We start from the raw sequence: 7,307 nt of genomic DNA on the forward strand, positions 1-7,307 counted from the left end.
TTATCCAACATATGTGTTGATGCCAAGTGCTAGCCGCTGTATGTGGGACAACTAATCCTTGATTAAAATTAATTCTTGACTAAAATTAATCCAAACGATGGATGGATTATGAATGATGTAATTCTAGAAATGGGCTCAAGACTAAAGCACATCCGTTGCCTAATGTTTTGTAACAATTATTAAAATGCCACTGTCATGTATTCATTGTAGTACACAATCTGCAGATGGCGTCGTCCATATGCTATTCAAAATATCTTCCTGTCCAACGCTGCCTCCTAGCGGTGACAATGCATTAGTGCTGATCCACTCTAATCCTCTTATTTGTCTATGAAACACAGGCCAAACTGCTCTCAAATTAACTGTCTAACATGCTAAGAGGAGGGGATACAGAGTAAATATAATCCTTAGTTACAAGATAATAAATGTAAGCAATTATCTTCAGAGATAAAAAAAAAAGTCCTACATGTGATCTGACTGCACATTCCTTAAGTGTCTTTTCAGACAAAATACATAAAATTATAATCTAAAATATTATAAACTTTAGACTATGTAACATACAGTATAATGGATATTAAAGCTACAATCCGTAACTTTTTTTGGTTAAAAATGATCCGAAATCAATATTTGAGCAAGTACATAACCAGCCAGTGTTCGAAACTATCGCCTTACTTTAGCCCGATTCTGTTTTCTAATTTGAGTGGTACGGGTAGGATTTCGCGGGAAATTCCAGCATGCCGCTGCGTCATTACGTCACTTCTGTAAACATAAAGAAGTACAATATCCACACCAGTGCGGTGACGGACTGCCACAAATACTCTTCAAAACATTAGATTCATCAGCGCTGGAGCCGCGCCGCCACACAACCCACGCAAGGAAGATAATTTCGCACACAGCTGCAATTTCAGGTTTTCAAACAGAGATGGTGACAAAGAGGCAAAACTTTGCAGCTTTAAATAGTAACATACAATAAATACTGATGGTATTATCATGGTAATGAATATGAAAATCACATAATGACATGACTTCGACATGTTCTTGACAGGTTTTGTGAGATTTAATATAGGTCATATTCTTTTACTTTACTTTTACTTTTAGTCATTTAGCAGACGCTTTTATCCAAAGCGACTTACAAATAAGTATATAATATTCAAAATAAGAAATTATATGTTGTTTTTATAAAGAAAAGGAAAACTATTTAGCACAATTTCTTTGCATCGTGACATTATTTTCTTTTCTTTTCTCTCTTAATTCACCTTACCATTAAGTCTAAAATGGACTTTATTGTGCTAAATGTTCAGTCAGATGGTATGAATAGTATGAAGGTAAAAACAACATTTTTCACCAAACAGGATATTATCTGGTGAATTCCAGCTGTCAACTGCAAAATATATGTCAAATAACTCTTTGAGCACATTAAAGTTGACATGCAATGTCATTAGCAATCATTTTACATCCATATTGTGACATATTTCTGAGTACACCAGGAAACTAAAAATAAAGGAAGGGACTTGTTTTTATCCATTGGAAATCAACTGGACATTTAATCATCTCTATATGACAGGTGGTTTGAGAGGAAGGATGAAAAATAAGTGTTGTAGTGTCAGCTGAAAAGGGAAGCAGAACATTTGTTTCATGTTGTAGATATTCATGACGCCAAGTCACTGTGAAACATTAATGACTCAGGGCCCGAAATCTAGTGAACTAAAAAGAAGTTCTGTATAATTTTACCAAAGCTCCTCTCATTGTCACTATAAGGTTGGTGAAAATACTTCTTAAAAGCATAACATAATTGCTTGAAGTTCCCGTAATTCCTAATTTCAACACTAAAAGAGGTGTTAAAATGCCCTGGTATTATTTGTTTTGGGAACATAATACCAAGGTATTCTTTGAAGTGCCTTGAAATACAATGCAAAAACCTTGGTCAGCGATGGTCAACAAACTAACAAATGAATACCAACGTACTGCATGACTCACTGGACATGTTACTATCATGTTTAACACTAACAAGTACTAAAATGTACCATGGCACTACTATACCTCCCATTAGGAGCATCACTTTATTGCACTGAAAAACATCATTTCAACAGCCTTCAAACAAAATTAAAGCTTTTCCTCCACTATTAGAAGTTTAGTTTCAATTTGGTTTTCTCTTTTGTTGTTGTTTTTGTTGTTATATGAGGAGAATGGGGCTAGTTGTCACATGTTAAATACTGGTTTCAAACACATCGTTCAAAACCCTACTTGAATACATTCAGAGAGTCAACTATATAATCAAGGTAGATTTAAACCTTTTTAATGGCAGGCTCCCATAGTATAAGAAATTGTATGGCTATTGAGGCATGTTGTCACAAAAGGCCAACATCTGTTAAATAACTTTTTTTTTTAATAAGGGTGGAAATGTTCAATTGCCTTTTATATTCATGTCTTTAAGTTGTGTGCCTATAAATGTAGATAAACTCACAGAAAAATATTTTCTGGAGTAAAAAAGTGTGACATCTAGCCACAGTCTTCTTCCTTACAAGTCTTTGCTCAAGTGTAATTTATAAGTTTACGTTATAGTGGTATATCTGTTGTATAATGACAAACATTCGATGTAATAACCTTAGGAAGACGCTGTGCAGCTGTGTGTACTAATGTTGCTAAATTGGCTTGGAAATGTTTCTGTCAATTCCATTCCTGCGTAAGAGCGCCGCTCTTCTCGCTCGCTGCGGCGTGGGGTTTCCCACGGCAGACTGCAGGGTTACCGCGCCCATCTCCGTCTGATGGCCGGATGAGAGGTGAACTAAACTGGAGAGAAGTGCTCCTTCAAGGAAGGCAACGGGAAGTGGCCACCGACGGACTTATTCGTTAACCAAAGTCTGCAACCGGACATTTATGACTGCAGTTTTTCATCGCAGTTGAGATCCCCCCTCAAACAGGCTCATTTCCCGCCCGCTGGAGCGAGTTTTGTCGCTGTGGAAGTGGACTCGGTACTTCTCCCGCTGCTAGTTAGCGAGCTAGCTCGTCTTGTTCGTTGATGCGTGGATTTGACAGCCACACTATCGTTTTTTTCGGTCAATGCCATATAAACAAAGGCCATTTACGACTGAGAACAGGTATGGGACACTATATGCTTATTTCAAGTGTGTGGAACTGGTTGTTTCGTTTAAAACGGACGAATTTGTTGGATAAAATGCTGGTCACCATAGAGAAAGAAGGGGGGTGGGGTGAGGCGCAGGTAGCGGCTAGCCGACCGATTTACATAGACAACAATGCCAGGCAAATTGACCAAAAACAGCCATTTTAAACCGTTATTTACGTTTATGCTGTTCTAATATGGATTTTAGTGCATTTAATCGCTCAATTCGTTATTATAGCGTGAATGGAGTCGTTTTGCGTGAGTCCGCTTGCTAGCATCTAAAAACGGCGTTAACGTTAACGTTACCTCAGAAATTAAACCGATCGAGGATTGTGAGAAATCGGTCATGTGGTGCTTAGGGGTATTTTAAAAGCATCAAAGGTTGATTTTGGGCAAGGGTGGTAAGGGTTTTGGTTGAGAGGCTGATCTGTAAGCTAACTGGCTAATTACTGGAGCTTCTGCTGGCAAAATATTCGGCTTTTCAACCCAGCTAGGCCTTCCTCTGTGTTACAGAATCGAGTTTTTTTGCTCGCCAAGGGCTGGTCGAGACATTGCCGTGTACTGGATGTGAATATTGATCGAATTGCAGTCGGTAAATAAAGATTAGTCATTTCTTTCTTCACCCGATCGTGTATTACAATCTGCACCATCTGGCTGAATATTACCAGCAATTCTAGTGTGTGTGCGTGTTTTATTTATATGTTTAACTTGCGTGCAAATGGATTTATTATGTGAGTCCAAATGGCTTAACATGAATCCCAGTGTGCATTTAAGCGACTTGGCGTGTGTTTGTCTTTATTGCATTAAGTGTGCACTGCTGCTTTTAACTAGACTTTAAAACAACCTAATTGGATTCCCTTAACTATTCCTAAGTCTCTTTTTAAAAGGCCTTGCTGGTCAAGTACAAAGGTACACTGCCTCCCTTCCCGACATCTCAGTGATGCTCCACTACGATCCTCCCTAAACTGCTTTTGCTGACGGTAAAGCCGTGTTAAATGTGTTTTCTCCTGCGACCCGGCCAACATTTATCACAGTAATGCAGCAAAAAGCGCTGCGGCTCTTCAGATACGCGGAATGAATGGAGCCTGATGGCCTTTATTATCGCTGTTGGAATATTTTAAGAACGGGCGAGCAGCTCAGTATTGAGGTCACTATTAAGGGATTGGTCGGGGAAATATAGGCTATGGGATAAATATGTTGCGCCCCCTCCTTTTTTCCCCTACCGATCGAGTTTGCCTTTCTCTTCGCTGGCATTTAGATAAAGGAACACCGTTCATGAATAAATAAACGGAATCAATGAATTCTTCAATGTGGGGCCCAAGAACAAGATGGCGTCCGCAGTCTCTCTCCGGCTTCCCTCTCCGCACTCATATCAGCATGCCGTTGCTTTAACCCGCTGAAACGGCGAGGAAATGCACCGTTCCGCTGTAAACACGGCGATTTGTTTTAAAAACGAGCCCTGGTAAATATTCCGATGCAAAAGTTGATGCATTTTGGGAATAAATGCTCTTCATGCGTCTAGTGCACTAAAGCTGCACGTCTATCATTTTACGTGAAATTAATTGTGAAATAATCGCCTATCGAATAGTATTTCGAGTGCGTTGTGACGTAATCGTTCACAAATGAAAAGCGTTTTTGTTTTTAACTCGTGCTATTCAGTGCTCTGGACTTCTGCTGATGTTTTATCTGTAGAGATTTCTGTATTAAAATGCACATAACGCTCACGATAGCATGTGGTGTTTAGTTAATGCGAATTTATAAGGTTTATTAATTTAAAACGAAAGCAAAATGTGTGCTGCACTGCAAATATTGATTTTATAGTTGTGAAAGCCAGGCAAATATCCTGCTTTTTGTCCAAACGAGTTGGTTCCCTTGAATTCATATTCAGTTCAAGTTGATATACATTTGTCGTATTTATTATATTCAGTGTTAATTTTTAATTTAATGTTATATTTTCTAACACATTACTTGTAATCTATAGGCATTTACATGTTGGAAATCCTTCTGAATGGGTTATGTGTGATCTGCATTGTTTGCTTGACAATTTTGAATTGAATACACTAGGGCTGGGTAAAAAAATATTGATATCTCGATATTAATCGATTCTCATTTTTACGGAACGATATCGATTCTTAAATCCCAAGAATCGATTGGTCTAGCCTGTTTTCAGTTAATGGACGACTTCCCATCCAATATATCGCAATACGCGTTGTGCTTTGGTACTTTTAATATGAAACAAAGTCTCAGATTTCAAATTCTTTCCATTGTATTGCAGTATTAAAACAGCAAATGCTGTTTTGGCGCTGTTTAATGTGGAGTGACAGATCGCTGAAGCGCCTCAGTTCAACAGACGCGGCACGTGAACTAATTATCTCCTCCACATTAAAGGGGTCATATGATGTTGCTAAAAAGAACATTATTTGGTGTATTTGGTGTAATGAAATGTAAGTTAAAAGAAAGAGTACAACTTTACAATCCGTATCCCATCTCATGTAATCGCTCAATAAGTGTTTCAGCCTCGCAAAGACGTCAATATAATGGCTTGTAAACGCATTTACCTCAGAAAAAAACATATTCGTGACCATAAACTCATTAGTCAGATAGAAAAATTAACTGCAGAGAGGGTCATTTTGCTAAATATATGCACCATATAATATATTCACTATAAATATTTATTGTTCTACAATGTTTAATTTATGTTTGAATAAATCCATCAAGTTTTTATGACAGCCACCATTGTTTAGGCCTATATTTCAAAAAACGAATTGAAGAAATATTATGTAATTGTAACTATTATTTTAAAAACTTCATTAAGTGTAATTTTAACAAATCAGTCCATTTTAACCGTCAATATTATAGTAATGTAGTACCAACTGACTGTCATGTATATTTTACAGCATTTGTTGAGAGATTTTTTTTCCCTTGAAAATTTGGCATGTACTGTACCTGATATATATCCAAAATAATCAATATTGAATCGAATCGCATGCTTGTGAATGAGAATCGAATCGTGAAATTTGAATTTGAAAACCCAGCCCTAGAATACACTCACTTTTTGTAATTTATTTTTGTAATTGTGAGTAACTTAAAAAGCAACAGTTTGATTCCCATTGGATGCCTCCGTTTCTGAATATCCTTTTTTATTTTCATGTTGACACCCATTTGTCATGCAGTCATTCAGATGTTGAGATTGTTCATATAAAATCACTATATTTCTTTTTCCTAATTCTGGTTTGAAGCATTTTTCAAGTTTTCCATAAAGGTGATTCCTGTGATGTGGATCTGAAGCAACTTCATTTGTCATCTTTTGTAGTTGTAAATATTCACCTAAAATATTTGTAGAATTCATTAAGACTAGGGATGTAACGATTAACCGCGAGCCGGTTGAAAATCGATTAAAATATGTGACGATTCAAATCGGTTGAGATGCTAAACAAATCGCGATTCAATTAGGGGTAGGAGTTTATATGAATGTGTGTCTGAGGGGAACTTGCTGTCTTTCGATAATATTTTTTTCTTTTCCTCTTGACTCTGTATAATGCCTATTAATGTTCATAAGTGTAGCGCTTTGTTTACAGCGGAAACCAAGGAAACGCTTTAAGCGCCACCTGCTGGCAGAGAGTGAATCTGCGTCTCATTCAGCTCCTCTGCTGTTTGTTTCATGCAGATATTTTTTATGTGTAGTTTCACAAAACTGAAGTCAAACCATTCTGTTTTTGCTTCAAATTTCGAAATTATACAACCTAATTTAGATTAAAAACTGTTCATGTTGCAGCATCTTTGTTTGGATCATGATTAAAATGCAGTGGTTGCCTCTAATTTTAAAAGGAAAGAGCACAGACAAAGCCTTAGTTTGTTTATATGAAGACATTTATTTTATTTGTGTTATTTATTTGATTTGGGGCTTGTTTTAAAATTTCAATTTAGTTTTGTTATTTACATTTACATTAAATTTAAATTTTGTTATTTAGCAAACGCTTTTATCCAAAGCGACTAACAAATGAGGACAATAGAAGCAATCAAAACCAACAAAAGAGCAAGAATATACAAGTGCTATATTAGAATATTATTATAGTGTTATATTTCAATTTCACAAAGAAATGTGCAGCATTTTGTCCAAGCAATAATAAAAGGACACATTTAATTTATAATTTGTCTTAAATCTCATTTTGTAAAAAAAAAAAAAAAA

The 7,307-nt window shown here is 36.5% G+C and overlaps 1 protein-coding gene across 1 annotated transcript in view; it reads left to right on the plus strand.

Moving 5' to 3' along the window:
* The first annotated feature begins 2,737 nt into the window (after positions 1-2,737).
* Positions 2,738-7,307, plus strand: part of gnb1b (guanine nucleotide binding protein (G protein), beta polypeptide 1b) — a 28,284-nt gene continuing 23,714 nt past the window's right edge. The window contains exon 1 of the mRNA XM_016558009.1: positions 2,738-3,095. The gene's annotated coding sequence lies outside the window, so the exon portion shown is untranslated. The remainder of the gene's footprint in view (positions 3,096-7,307) is intronic.

This window comes from Sinocyclocheilus rhinocerous, unplaced genomic scaffold (assembly GCF_001515625.1).
Source record: "Sinocyclocheilus rhinocerous isolate Xijiao unplaced genomic scaffold, SAMN03320098_v1.1 scaffold1488, whole genome shotgun sequence".
NCBI lineage: Eukaryota > Metazoa > Chordata > Actinopteri > Cypriniformes > Cyprinidae > Sinocyclocheilus > Sinocyclocheilus rhinocerous.